General features: G+C 35.9%; 1 long non-coding RNA gene across 1 annotated transcript; it reads left to right on the top strand.

Annotated features, from left to right (window-relative positions):
* The first annotated feature begins 8,134 nt into the window (after nucleotides 1-8,134).
* On the top strand, nucleotides 8,135-11,153 carry LOC141483451 (uncharacterized). Its single transcript, XR_012466096.1, has 3 exons — nucleotides 8,135-8,352; nucleotides 8,664-8,829; nucleotides 9,238-11,153. It is a non-coding gene; the product is annotated as an uncharacterized lncRNA (long non-coding RNA).
* The last annotated feature ends 3,370 nt before the right edge of the window (nucleotides 11,154-14,523 follow it).

Below are 14,523 nucleotides of genomic sequence, written 5' to 3'. Positions count from 1 at the left end.
AATAAGCTAATAACATTTATATAGTCTCCAACCACGGCACGATGCGCATTGTAAAACAGAAAGAAAAGTTTGCGGTAGATAATCTAGATGAGAAATTCGGGTGTGGATTGAATGGACAAAGGGTATTCAGACATGGTCCACTACTTCCATCATCAGTTCGAGGACTCATTATAGGACCTTCAAATTGTGGAAAGACGAATGCAATGATATCGCTATTAACACATCCACAAGGACTGAGATTTAGAAATGTGTATCTATATTCAAAATCACTCAATCAACCTAAATATCAGTACTTGCGAAATGTTTTGGAACCTATAAAAGGATTAGGTTTTTATACATTCAGCAATAATGCAGAAATAGTGGAACCCTCCGATGCTAAGCCTAGTTATGTTTTCATTTTCGATGATGTGATGTGTGAAAAGCAGGATATTATTAGATCATATTTCTGTATTGACGTCATAAGGATGTTGATTGTATTTATCTCGCACAGACATATTCACGGGTACCCAAACAATTAGTGCGTGACAATACCAATTTCATTGTAATGTTCAAACAAGATGCGACGAATTTACATCATATTTATTCAGATCATGTATCACCCGATGTAATATTCAAACAATTCCAATTGATGTGTGTTAAATGCTGGGAGGACCAATATGGATTTCTAGTCATTGATATGGACAGAAACATGGATGAAGGTAGATATCGCAAAGGATTCGATAGTTTTATATATCCATGATCTTGTTATTCAAACTTATTCGATCACTGAATATTGTAGAGGTCACTTCATCAGCGAAATGAGCTATAATTTAAAAAGAGCATTATGAATACAAAAAATGATTCTGAAAATAAAAACAGTGAAATTAGTTTGAAACGTCAACTAGTAGAGACAACAGAAGCTGTCAGGCAGAAATTCAAATCTATCAAGAATGATAATATTGAAAATCGTACCACACTTGAAAAATTGAATTAGCCCATAACGAAACCATTGAATGTTTTATCATCAAACGCTACTTCGAAATCATCAATGTTATCGTCAAACCATGGAAATGTTCAATCTACTTCAAAATATCCCATGAGTACTTCAATAGGAAGAAAACAATCTTTTAACACGTGTGACACGAGCAAACTTCAAGACGATATGAGAACAACTCTATTCGAAACACCATCATCGTCCCACATCGATTCCTCGGATCATGACTCCTCACCTAATATGAATGAAAGTCGTGAAGATGTTTTGGCGAAACATTTGAATAATGTAAAATCTAGAAATCCAGCATATGATGGAACATTTGATGTACGTATGGATCCTATTACACAAAAGCTGAAAATGGGAAGTGTAGTGGTACATTTCAAAGATGGAAACATTTCATTTTGGGGTGCTAATAAAGTGAAAAAATATGAATGTGCAGGTAGTCCAGACTTGTATGATATGATCTTTCTGAAGAATCCGCAAGATGTTGATAATGAAGAAACTCGTCAAGTATATTCCAAAATATTGAAAATAACGAATGCTCCATATAAACAATATCATCTGAAGGATGGTTTTGAAAACACAAATTTAAAAAAAAAAATTCGTGAAGTTATCAAACCTCTATTAGACTCACGACAATATCCAATAAGAAGTAGAAGTAAAATTGGTGGAGCACTCAAACGAAAGAAAATGGAGAAAACATATAATTCTAAACCTGTGAATTATGTGTACTGGAATTCACCGAAAGAGTTAGTTGCTCGTCTACGACTATTGGTAGCTTCAAAGTCAGCTGGGCATACAGGACATGACAGTGAAATAATTTCTAAAATGAAGAATTACGTGAAGAAGGTATAATATATTGATATATCCACAAGTAATGATCACTATCATATCATCATTCAATGCAGTAACACTATCAACTTTTCCCTTTAATCATTCTGAAATAGAATGACTATTGAAATAAGTGATGTCAAACGACAAGTTGTTAATGAATTACATAGACCCGCAAGACGTAATTTTCGTAGGAGAATAACCACCATCAAAGGTTTTGCAGATCTATGGCAAATAGATCTAGCTGAACTACAACCTTATGCAAAAAGTAATAAAGGATATCGATATATACTTGTAGTGATTGATTGTTACTCAAAATATTTGTGGACTGTAGCAGCCAAAGATAAAATAGGTAGTACAATAACTTATGCAATGAAACATGTACTAAAGGAAGCCAAACTTTCCTCCAAACATATACAAAGCGATCAAGGAAAAGAATTTTTCAATAGAAGCTTCTCATCTCTCATGCGAGTATATAATATCAATCATTATTCAACATTTAGCACAAAGAAGGTGGCTATAGCAGAAAGAGTGATTCGTACAATAAAGGCATGTCTCTACAAGGAATTTTCGATTAGAGGTTACCACAAATGGCTTGATCTTCTTCCAACTGTAATTAGTAGATATAACAATAAAGTTCATCGTACAATAGTTATGGCACCCATCAATGTTGATTCAACAACAAAATTGAAATTCAAATGTATCAAAGAAATTGGAGGAAAACAAAGTAAACCCAAATTCCAATTGAATGATATTGTAGGTATAAGCAAGTACAAAAATATTTTTGAAAAGTCTCACACTGCGAACTTTACCACGGAGCTCTTCAAAATTGTTAAAATTAATAAAACCACCCCCACGACCTAAAATCTTGAAGATATGAATGAACAACCTATTAGAGGATGTTTTTACGAAGAAGAATTATTACGAACCAAAAATCCTGACGTATATCTGATTGAGAAGGTGTTGAACAAAAGAAAAAATAAAGTATATGTAAAGTGGGTAGGCCTTCCTAGCGAACAAAATTCTTGGATTGATGAATCAAATATGGTTTGAATGTATCAACTATTGTATTTATGAATAAAGTAATGTTGAAGTTCATTATTGTTTTCATTTCAATCATAAGTATGTGAATTGAAAAATATTGCAGCGGTAAACGTTGCCCCAGCCATTCGCAACGTTCTTTGTATACCAAACCAAATTAATTGTATACTCCATTCCCGCTTATATTTTTCAACTCACCATATTGAAAACACATTATCATTCCCAAAACTAATCGCCGTCACTTTGAAATGCACTCTCCAACTCTTTTCATCAATTATCTCTCACTGATAATGCCGTCTCATAAAGTTGAGTCGACTCCTCAAGCTCTGCCTGAGCTTGCATTCTCGAACGTTGATTGAATTGATTATCTTTAACAATTTTTGAACGGAGTTCATCTGCATCTCTACACATTTTAGCCAATTCAACCTTCGCAAATGCAATCTTAGCATCTAATGCTTGAAGAGTTTCCTTATCAGCATTAATAGCCCGCTCACTCTTTTCAAGTTCAGCAATAGCCATCTGCGCCTTTACAAGGCGGCATTTTGCTTTCTTTTTCATTTCTCCAAACCGATGTAGAGGACTGAAAGAAGATAGCGATTCAGCTTTCAAATCACCCTTCATTTCTTCAGGTGAACCTTTTGGCTTCCTCTTCGATCTGTCACTTTTCGTTGTGGGTTTTTTCTCTCGCACAACACTTTTCGATTGTTTCTTTTCTTTGAAGTCAGTGACAATCGATGAAGATGCATTAGTAACCTTCCTCTTGATTGTTCTAGATTTCTTATCAACACCAAGAGGAAGGGTAGATAAAGGATGTTTGAGTGGTGATGATTGCGAAACGATTGGATTTTCAATAACAATTTGCTCATTCGGTTCCGGCACATTTGCGAAGTTAACTAAGTCGTTAATATCAAAATCATTTATCGAATCTTGACTCGATACATGTAATACTGGAATATTTTCAAAATCAGTGTGATCGATATCAACAAGTGGTGAACCATATTCAGCAATCAACAACGGCATAGAGCTCATGATAATGATTATTTAGGTCTGAGGAATGATATGTGATAGGAAATAGAACGTGAATAGGAAAGGTGATGATGTTACTGATACTTCACCTTTTATAGAGGAAAATAAACTAGCGCATGCGCTCTTTCATCAACTGGCGCATGCGCTCTTTCACAAAACTGTTCACGCATGTGACAATCTTCGTCATTTAAGAGGAACACTCTGTGTTACATGCATTTTTAAAATGAGAGAAAATAATACAAATTAATTCAAAATAATATATTTATTAATAACAGAGGACAATAAGGGTAATAAAAATCAAAAGTATTAATGTATCGCTGATGATGTGGAATGTTCTTTCACTCTCCTCCTCAATATTTGTTGTTCATGTGTCAGACACCAACATTGAAAAAAATGAATTCTCCTATTTGGGTAGAGTTGACCAACCTTCTCACATAAATCCCAAGTACTTCTACATATAGTGCATACATGATTCCAGCAATTCATAGAATATGTATCACAACGCAAACAACGTTGCAGCGGAGCTGGAACGGCAGCACAGGTACCACAAATATTTCTACAAATACCTATATTATTCAGGTCAGAAATATTATTATTCGGCACTTCAGGCACTGTAACTGTTGTTGACGATAATCAGATTTTGTTCGCTTCGGTGGATGAGATGGAGGCGATTGTTGAATCCGCGACACACAATCACTACACATACCAGTACATGGATTAATTGAATCCTTAGGTCTACTCATTTGGCAAAAGTAGCACACAATAGCCACTGCAATCATTATTGGGTAGACACACACTTTTGGTTTTTCATTCCACTCTTTTGGAAACGGCATTTTACTAATTCGAATAGAAACATCAAGAGATGACTTATAGAAACTCTGACTGCTCTCTCCTATACTGGCATTCTCTATTTATACAAATTAACATCATGTGAAAGTATAGTGGGATAACTTCTCCTTCTCTTCCACTCAAAACGAGTCAAGTGATAAGTGGGAGTCGTACCACCACCACTACCTATACAATTATATAAGTCGACTTGCGACCCTGAAGTTCATTCATTCACTCTGCAACTGTGAGAAAACATCAAGATGAATACTCAGAAAATAGTTGCTGCATTAAACAGAATATCTGCTATTGATGCACATAATTGGATAAACGAGTCAGAAGATGTGGATGCCAACATTCAGATAGAGGAAGTGATAGTTGAAGAAGGTGTTGGAGTCGATGAAGAGGAGATTGACCTTGGAGTCAACGAAGTTGAAAATGAGGCTGATGAAAACGAGGCTAATGAGAGCGATGAAGATGATGACATGGTCGATGAGTTGGTCGTGGATGGTGAAGGCGATGATGAAGGGATTATAGCTGATTCATCTGAAGGTGATGGTGCTTTGAGAATCGGTCTCCGAATGCTCAACATCATCGACACGCTAGAAGATCCCATGGATTTATATTGCGTGATGGACGCGCATGTGCAGATCCGAACGATTGATGGCAACATCAAAAAGTTATGTTGGTGTTGTTTTTGATTTTACTCGATACGGAACAATAACGGCGGCTGGTATCAACATGTAAACATCCATGATACGGTCTCTATGATGCAGCTGGGTCAGTATTGGTGTGAGGCATGTGAAAGACCGCTCACAAATTTCACGAGAGTGTCAGCATGCATAATATGCAATAATGTAAAACCTGTGACAGAATAACCGTGGACCTATTGGTCAAAAAAAAAACAACATCCCTTTTCAGGGCCACATTATTCACACAAACAGTAGTTGTAGTAGTATTCACAGATTATGTGACAAATGACTACTTTGACTAATAAAAGTCTAAGTTGGAAATTTGCTAGTCATTGAATATCTGTGCATATGATGAGTACTTCTTTAACTGAAAGTTGAAGTTGGCAATTTGAATATATATATACATACATATATATATATATATATATATATATATATATATATATATATATATATATATATATATATATATATATAAATACAGAGTGGGATGATGGTACTTTTACTTGCATTTTGTTTGAGACTATAATGTTAACCTAATGTTAACAATGGTATGAACCTGTTTCTGTTTGAAAGTATAATGATATAATGATAGCTCTGAAAAGAGCTGTTTTTGTTTCAGTCTTCAATTGTAGCCCTGAAAAGGGCTGTTTTTTTATTAATCCATGCAATGGTATGGACTATTGCTCCTCATCATCATCAGAAACAATAATGATGGTGTCGTCATCTGAATCAGATGATATACTAACGACATCGTCCGCATGATCATCTAGATTGTCTAACTCGTCAACAGCCATCTCAAACTCTGCATCTACTTCCTCTTGCACACCTTGTTCTATACGTTCTGGGAAATCATCAGGAAGATCATAGATGCGTTGCAGAAATTGAGCGAAGGTTGTACTGAAATGATCGGACGTTGAATCTATTTCATGAACCTGGATGGGTCCTGTACTCGACATTGTGGAAGAATGATGTAGAACTGGGATTGATGCTATATTTATATTGGAAAAAATAAAATGGAGGAGTGAAGTGTAAATGTAGAACAATTCAGTGTTTGAAATTCGAAAACACCAAGAATGATGATCTTCATGAAACTTTGAGTGATTATTATGAGAAACTCTGAGTGATTGTTATGAAAAGGAGCTAATAAGGGAGAGGGAGGAAGACACTGCCCCAGCCTTGCAGTGCCTCGTGTACACCAACCAAAAAGTGTGTACTCCGTGGAAGGAAAGGAAAGGGTGGAAGAAACGAGAAAACGAGATATTTTATCTCATTTAATAAAACAACCCTCGATAAGCATTCAAACAATTGAGCAAAAACGATGGTAAGCGATTATCAACTGTGAAAAAATTAGTATGTAGCTGGAGTTGACACTCGATTACAGCAGCGACAACAGTTGAATCAACGTAATGCATTTGGTGGAGACTATGATCATGTGCATTCGAAGAAGAGAAAATCTAAAAGTCGATTCATTTTACGTATGCCCGACAAACGGTCAAGATATAGGCTGAGCGCTAGTAGTCTAAACTTTCTCAAATCTATTGGCTTGAAGGTGTGATATAAAAAATAGTAATAACATGGTGACCATCACCACAAGTGATGAACTGGAGGTATTCGAGGAGCCCATGTTTGATCATTCTCTAATCAGCCTTCATGAGCATACATATAAACCGTATGGATCACCATATTACAAAAATTCAGATGAAATCCGAATCTCAATCAATTTTCAAGACCTCATACTCGATATTGCATATAGTTACATTTATATTGAGGAAAAGTTCACACCATCTGATGCCACGAAGCAGTGCTACCTATCCAATAACGCCCTCGCCTTCCTCTTCGACGAAATTCGCTATAAAATTGGTGGAGAGCAAGTGGCAGTTGTTCGAAAACCCGGCATAATTACCACAATGAAAACGATGATATCATTTGGACAAACACATGTAAATTCGCTATTACCGATAGGATGGGGTCTTGATGTGAATGAACAAGATATATTGGATTCCGTCAGCAATGTATTCAGCGGTAAATTACCCTTGAAGTATCTCATGGGTTTTGCTGAAGATTATTTACAACAGAGGAGTATTGAATGTCAAGCAAGAGCTCATTTTGATTATTGCATGCTCATTCAAAAATTCCTTTATTGGGGAAGTCGATGCTCATTTGGAAATCAACAAAATAGAATGGAGAATCAGACACATTGTGCCGAAAGATCGTCAGAAACTGAAGCTATTGAATCGCATCAAAGAAAAAAATGCGAATAATGCAAAAGCAAAGGTGGCTTATCGTATATGGGATCTCTATGAATTACCAACACTTCGTGATACATCCTCAGATATTTGGGCAGTGAAGACAACCAACAGCCTCGAAAGACTTCGATACATCATTATCGGCTTTCAAAGCACCGACCAATCTGAAAATATATCAAAAGATGTGACAAAGTTCATACATGCGAATATTAATAATATTCGACTATCCCTAAACTCTAAAGTATACCCATATGAGCATTGGAATCTGGATTTTGACAAGAAGGTAGACCCGATAGCCTACTATGCGACTTATCTTAGATAAAAGTATCTGAATTACAGAAACAAGATACAAAATACGTATTTACATCTTATATTTGAAATACTTCTTATATTTTTTATTTTGTATCTAATATTTAGATACATGTTCCTGGTATCTTAGTATTTTGAAGACACTTTGTTCCTCAAGATACTTTTACTAAAACAAATTTCAGTTTCTTTCCGAACGCAACTGAACGCAGCGCGTCGTTTAAACATTTTCTCGATATTGCCGGAAACCAAATGACAGATGGCGACACTATCTTTCTACAAATATCACCGCCTAAGATGTCCCACCGTCACTCCTGTCACTCATATGTACGTGTTGTACGGTGTTATATATAATAATTATCAAAAACAATTTCGCCTTTGTGAGATTCGGAATCGCGAACATGGAAACGTAAGTCTTATTTTATTTTGCTAAGTTGCATATTACATGTTTGTTAGAAATGCGTATGTAACTTGCGAACAAAACGGAAAGAGTTTAGGTTAAAATAACAACAATTCATTAATTTAGTACACAGAGTATTTTTGTATATACACGAATTTAGTAATCACAGATATGTGTGGGTGAGTTCATTAATATTAAGTTTGAGTCGAATGAGAGTTCATTCTGTTATGTTAGGTGTTATTCTGGCTACTTAGCCCGTTGCTTCGTCACTGCCACGATAAAATTTATATTACTTAAGAAAGTTTCTTTTGTGTTTTCAGGGATAAAAAAAACAAGTTGAGTATACCACTCATTTTAAAGTACTGCTTTAAAGATATTAAGCAAATGGGTGGAAGTGATGTGAATGTTTCTGCAGTATGCAATGTATGTTCGAAAACGATAAAGGGTAGTGTTACTTCTACTACAAATTTCCTGAAGCATTTAAAAGTAGGTTTTGTAAACTGATGCATTTGTTTAAAAAATAATTTATTTACTTACTGTCAGGCATGTCCTGTGCGAGTGCCCGGAGTTATCGTCAATAAGAGAGTGTGTGTTCGGCGAGTCTTGGCCTACACCTGCCGATGTAAAGGAGATGTCTCCCAGCGACCTGTCCACCTTCCTGGAAAGGACAGGATGGACGACGACCTAGGAGGACAACTCCTTGGGAGGATGTACAATGGGTCACATGTGTCCTAAGTGCGTGGGCTTACACTCACCCTCCCTACTCTACAGATACAGATTTACTTACTTTGTGCTAGATTTTTACTTTACTTACTAGGCTTTTGTCCTGATGAAAGATATTACATTTTCCATATTGAAATGTACCTACTTATATACTTTTTTATGTTATTACAGATTAAAGGCCACTCAGATCTGTTGCAAAATTATGAAAATTTTAAAAATACAACTCCTAAAAATAGAAAACTTACTGAGATTAGTAGCAGTGGTGCCAGTGGTTCAGAATCAACATGTAAAAAATTGAAGCAGTCTACTCTTACAGATGTAAATTGTTCAAGATCTGTTAATTTGGACGTTAATTGTACAATTTATTGTTGACACCATGTCACCAGTATCAATAGTGGAGAATACGTCTTTTAAATCTTTGATTGAAGGTTCACAGCAACTAACTAAGCCTCCCAAGGTTAGGTATGTGTCGTATTACAGCTAAGAATAAAATTAGTAATGAGTAGAATTAATTTAACAAAAACCTTAAGCTAGAGTCGGACAATGTTGAATTTGTGTGCAGTACAGCTGATATTTGGTCTTCATCTAAAAGAAGTTACTTGGGGGGTTACAGTCCATTGGATTGAAAGTGAGACTTTTGAAAGGAAAAGTGCTGCAATTGCTTGCAAAAGATTCAAGGGGGCTCACACATATGAGAAAGTTGCTGAAATGATAGCTGATATACATTCAGACTATAAGCTGAAACTATCAAAAATTGTTAAAACGGTTACAGATAACGGCTCGAATATGGTTAAGGCTTTTGAGGTATTTGAAAAGTCTGATTCAGAGGTAGTTGAAAATGAACATGTTTCACAAACATTAGGAGATCTTGAAAAATCATCACTTGATGAAGGTAGTGAAGATGATGATTCACTTCTAGTACTACAAGCTTTTCCAGATGCATCATCGGACTTAGAAGGTGATTGCCTTCTGCCTGGACATGAAAGATGTGCTACACACACTTTACACCTGATTGCTAGTACTGATTTCAAACAAGCAAGAATCAAAAATACAGTTTATAAGAAACTACATGACACAGCATTATCAAAGTGCCAAGCACTGTGGAACTTGTTTGCTAGATTCCCAAAGGCATGCGAGACATATTTACAAATAACAGGGAAGTCACCAACTTCTCCATGTGCAACTCGATGGAACTCCTACTATAATTCAATACAAGATCTTTTAGTCGTGCAGAACCATCTTAGTGAAGCCATGAAAATGTTAAAGTTACCACCGCTGAAAGAAAATGAAATTTACTTTTTAAGTGAATATGTGGACTGTTCAAAGCCAATAGCAGAAGCTATTCAAAGCCTGCAAGGGGAAAATACACTTATTATGGCTGTCTGTTACCGGAATTATACAGAATCCAACATGTTATTAAAAGCCTCAGAATGGGAAATCTGAAATACTGCAGCCCTCTGCTAGATGTAATAAAAGAAAATTTAGATAGACTGTTTAAACGGTTTTTGCAGTTGGAACCAGCAGCAAACGATGCTATATTAGCCTCAGTGTCCCATCCAATGTTTAAACTGAAATAGGGGTACCAAAAGCGCGAAAGGAATATGTAAAAGAACTTGTCCTGTCTGAAACCAGAAAGATCAATCGATCTGAAAAACAAAAATCAGAGGCTTTAAACAACATTGAAGGTGATATAAAAAAAACCAAAAGATGAGTCTTATTATATGTTTCTAGAGGACTCTGATTTCTCTATTGCTAGTGGCGAAAATACAAGCAGCACCAGTGATTTAGAGACACTCCAGTACCTGAACAATGAAGATGCAAATTTTCAGAGCTTAAATGCTTATCCTACGATAAAAAAAAATCCTAAAATATAACACCTGTTTGCCCAGCTCTGCCCCTGTGGAGCGACTCTTTTCTTTTGGGGGCATGATCATGATACCTCATAGAAAGAAGATGAGCGACAATATGTTTGAGGAATTACTTTTACTGAAATCTCAACCAAAAAAAACTATAAAAAAATAAGTTTCAATTTTAATACATACCTTCTTATATTATCGAAAATTGTTTTCTTGAATAAATAAACTTGGCAGTTCAATTACATGTATTGAAAGATAGGTATTTTGTATCTAGTATTTCAGATACCTTTTTAGAAAATTATTTGTATCTGGTATCTGAAATGCTTTTTTTAAGTATCTTGCATCTTGTATTTCAGATACATTGTATAGGGTATTTTATACATCACTGCATATATGTAAAAATGAATTTGGCTTTGGATGAATTTACTTCGTGAATCATTTCTTCCGTGAAATATTCTGTGACACGTTTTGGAAGCCCTGTTTTAAAAGAAGTATTATTTTCCTCGTCCAACAAAACTACTTGAATGGTTTCACCATATCGCGTGGATAGCATCGACATCTCCTAAATTTTAAAACCTTTATCGATAGTCAAAGATATTAAAGGCTTCTGCTCCACAGTCTCATTTTGTTGAATTATTGCAGAATTTATCTTTTCGATATCAAATTTCAAATGATTCATTTCGAATATAGTGTAATTATGGTATAGAAATATAAAATATGTTCAGCTGGATTGCTGTGTATACTCTTGACGTAATACTCTCTGTCACTTTGCAGCACTACTTTCACTCATCTATTCGAATACGTTGGGTTATTCAAACTGATTGTGAAATGGTGATCCTCTGAACATTTTTAGAACGTGGTTGAAGAAGAGGGGGACTTCTTTACCACAAGCTGGATGTCCGAAAACACTACTCCAAAATAATATTGTCCCCATCGCGTGACGTAGTTGAAGGTCATTCAAGGTCAGACACAAAACACTCCCTCAAAGTCACATTGGCTACGTTGCGTCGTGTAGGTTCAAAACTTCAAGAAAGCTCCGTAACTGGCTCTAGTTCATTCAGAGTCGAAATCGTCTTGTTGAAAATATGGGAAGTGATTGAAGGTCATTCAAAGTCAAACCCAAAACACTGTCTCAAAGTTACCTTGCCTGCGTTGTGTGAAGTTGATGAAGGTCGTTCAAGGTCAAACTCAAAACAATCGTTCAAATTCACTTTGGTTACGTTAGATCGTGTAGGTGCAAAACTGGCTCGAATTCATTGGAAGTCAAAGTCACCTTGTCGAAAATATGGGGAAAGTATGACGATCATTCAATGTTAAACCCAAAACAGCACCTCAAAGTCACCTTGTCTGCGTCGCCATATGACATAGGCCAAGGTCGTTCAAGGTGAAACTCATAACACCTCCTCAAAGTCACCTTTGCTACTTCGTGTGACGTAGAGGTCATGGATTGGAACACATGGTTCTACCGGGTGGTCTGCAAGAAAGCCTACATTCTAAAAACTATAGGCGTTTCGATTAACTGTTATTCTTAGTTAGTTACTACTTCAAGCGTCTAGAAGAGCGGTGTTCAGACTTATGGTACACCCCTTGTTAATTCTTCACATATTAGCTATTTTTTCAGAAATTTGGTACAATAGATGTGCTCGTGAAGAAGCACGTTTTAAAGTATTGGGAGTTTTTTCCATGATGAAAATTATACAATTTTCAGACTATAAATTTTATATAAAAAGCGTTTCGCTACGCGGTAGCTTCCTTAGTAGGACTGATCTGTTCAGCGAAACAAGTCTTAATTGAAAATTATAAGGCAAAAATTAAATAATTATTATCATGAGTCAGTAACGGGAGTTACGTGGTCATAGTTCCCACGACACGGCCATTCACACGGAGATTCAGCTGAGTAAGAGATATTCCAGGAATCCCTTATCTCGACATGCAGTTAGCATCCAGTTAACATTATATTAATTATCATTCTGTTTGTAGCTCTCGTAAGAGACAGTCGTCTCTAGTTTGTAAAATAAATTCTTTTTAAAAAGTTATTTTCTCGTTCCAATCATTTAATTGGCGCAGTCGGTAGGATTTGTGCAGCGTGAAAACGAACTTTTTGCGTCGTGGAGTTTCAACCCCTTCAGCACAAATTCAACAAGAATCCTTCGAGGACCACCCAGAACGAGCGGACAAGGAGACGACAGAGCCCCAGGGAAGCTGCAAGGAATCAACGGAGAAGGAACTGGAACTTACAAGTAAGTGCCAAATATTTCCTTCTTGCCTTCACGAACCCTCTGTATAAGGACTTCGGCGAAGATATATAGTACCGTTCATTGCGAACAAATTGTTGTCTATTCGAGACGAGTAATTTTAAGAAAGTATTTATTGAGAAAAACAATTATTTATTTATGAGTGAAATTGAAGATATTTTATCACGATTGAATAGTTTATCATTTCGAGAAAGTTCAGCAAATAATACTGAAAATTTTGATAATACTTTTCAACCCACAATGGTTCCACCAGTTCCACCCCAACCAACTCAAATAAATTGGAACCTTTTCAAATCTAGAATAAACAATTTAAAAACTTTTGATGGTGATAGCAATACATTGAACAAATTTATCAGTAGATGCGATGCTATAGTTAACGCGTACAATGTGTTTAATGATGCTTCACTTAATGAACACGTTCTTGAATGTATTCAAGAAAAATTGACAGGTAAAGCCGAGTATATGGTTGGTAACAGAACCGAACTTAATACTTGGGACGCCTTAAAATCTGCTCTGAAACAATGTTTTTCGGATAGGAGAGATTTGGACTGTTTAGTTCAAGAATTAACTAGAAGTCGACCCCATAGAGGAGAAGACCTAATGACATTCGGTAGTAGAATTCAAATAATCAAAAGTAATGTAGTTCAAAGAGTCAGTAACAACCCAGACTTAACTCCAGAAGAAAAACTTTACCAAACAACTCACTATGATAAAGTAGCCCTCAGTACTTTCATTGCTGGTTGTCCTGGTATTTTGAGAAATAATATGCATCTCAAAAAGCCAGCCTCACTGGAAGACGCCATGGCATACGTAAACGAGTTCGAAAATTTTGAAAAAATGTATGGTACGTTAAACGATTATAAACCAAAGTTCAATACTTTCGGCAGACAATCCATCATGCCAAACGTCAACCAAAATGGCCCTAGATTCATACAACCCCAAAGACAAAATTTTCAAAACGAAAATTTCTCTAACCCAAATTATTTTTCAAAAAATGAACAACATTTTTTCAATCCACAATTCTCAACTAGACCTAATTGGCCTAGCCAACCAATTAATATCCAACCTAGACAATTACCACCGCAAAGATACCCTACAAACCGAGAAGTTTTCGGATCTCCTCAGAATGTTTTTAAACCAAAAAATATTCCACCTAATCAATTACCGAAACCGGAACCCATGTCAACTACATCAAGAAACCCAACAAAAATGTCTCAAAGACCTTTTTCCCAACAAAACAGCACTTTTAGGAACCCTAATAATTACCGAAACCCTCAAAAAATGTTTACCCCAAGTCAAAAACCCAATTTTATATCTGAGGAATTATTTTCTAACGAATACGATGA

Source organism: Leptinotarsa decemlineata, unplaced genomic scaffold (assembly GCF_025532065.1).
Source record: "Leptinotarsa decemlineata unplaced genomic scaffold, Ldec_3_MD MMD2_tig00003348_RagTag_RagTag, whole genome shotgun sequence".
Classification (NCBI taxonomy): Eukaryota; Metazoa; Arthropoda; class Insecta; order Coleoptera; family Chrysomelidae; genus Leptinotarsa; species Leptinotarsa decemlineata.
The sequence above is the reverse complement of the archived record's forward strand: the minus strand, read 5'-3'. Positions and strand labels throughout refer to the sequence as shown.